Here is a 1630-nt window from a genome sequence, read left to right as displayed (position 1 = left end):
GAAGTTATATCCTTCCCAATTTAGTTTTGATTGATTACTATCAAAATATAGAAACGAATTAGACCCCAAGGATATATGAAAAAAATAACATTTTAATGTTCACACGGTAAAAATGTCAAATCTTTCGGATTCCTATGATTACCATTTCCAACCCGCATCCTCCGGATTAAGGCATTTCCCCCGTTGAAATCTGCATATAAAGTAGTGCCAGAGCGCCAGCAAATAACTATAATAACGTGGAAGGGGATGAAAGTAATGACCTTGCTCTAGGGACCGCGGGAAACGGCTCTGTCCTTCTACCTCGATGGCTTCAATTGAAAATTCAGGGGCATTTATGTCAAACGCATGATAGGGCGGCCTAATAGGTAGGCCTAATTTTGGTTCATTTCCTTGGGTAAAGGTGGTAGTTTAGTCCAAATTCAATGGCTGATGGTCAGCTAAAACCACTCGTTAATCAAAATTACATTTAAACCTCCCCCCAAAAATTAAAAAATAACGAATATTGTTCTAGGCTGGTTGAGGGGCTGTATAAGTGGTGTGACCCTTGCCCCCGCGTGTGCAGCGTTTCGCAGAGTGCGCACAAAGAAGCGGGGAGAATTCTAAGCTTGGGGCGAGTGATCGAGAATGACAGGGAAAGTAAAAATGGTCCACGATGGTTGCAGTGCGTTTGCAAAGGCCAAATCCTCGCTGATGACGTTCAACACCGGGTCCACTTTGGCTTCAGGCTGTTTGAGTTGTGTCAGATTTTTTTGTTGTTGAAAATATAGGCATTTTGAGATTATGTTAAAGAGGATAAAATGATTAGCCTATAATTTTGTAATATTGAATAATTATGAGAATAATAAGAAATACTAAGTCTAATTATTATAATACCAATAATTTCCTTGATAATAATCATCCTCATCATCATCATTTAGCAAAGAATCTCCCTAATGAAATACAAGGTAAGCTACATATGGCTAAATAAAGGAATCAGAAATCATCGAAATTAGCCTACATTAAATAACCGTTTTAGTAGGCCTACATGTTCCAGAAACATTTGTCGATATTAATAATAATTATATAGGTATAGGTCATCAGCCATTATCCACTTTGAACACTCAAAAGCATTTGATGCAATTTCACAACGATATGCCCTAGAAAACCTTTATCTTTAGATATTATTAAAGGCACTTACATGTTCAAATATGCTGTTGAAAAACAGGGCATGTTCACACACCTTATGTTCACACCAAATATATATATTTTTTTCGAATCGAGCACATTTGTTCCTTATTGTTGGCTATTTTAATCCATCACAAAACCAACTTCCAGTCAAAACACACATTTAAAAAAATATATTTTCATACTTTCAGACTATTTTAAATTGCAATAATCATTTAAAGCTATTAGCTTATAGGCCTTTGAAGTTACAGTATTTCAATGGCTTGTTTGTGTCATCACAATTTAAAGATGATGCTATAATGGTAAGCCTCTCTCTGAATCATATTGTGGATTGTGTGATTCTCTTATTCATCGACATTATATATAGACCTACATTAGTATAATAACACGGGCCTGTGATATTGTGTTATTATAGTCTATAATATAGGCCTATTATTATGACGTTACTTACTTGTTATTATTACAA

This window comes from Salmo trutta, chromosome 20 (assembly GCF_901001165.1).
Source record: "Salmo trutta chromosome 20, fSalTru1.1, whole genome shotgun sequence".
NCBI lineage: Eukaryota > Metazoa > Chordata > Actinopteri > Salmoniformes > Salmonidae > Salmo > Salmo trutta.
This window is presented reverse-complemented; position numbering follows the sequence as displayed.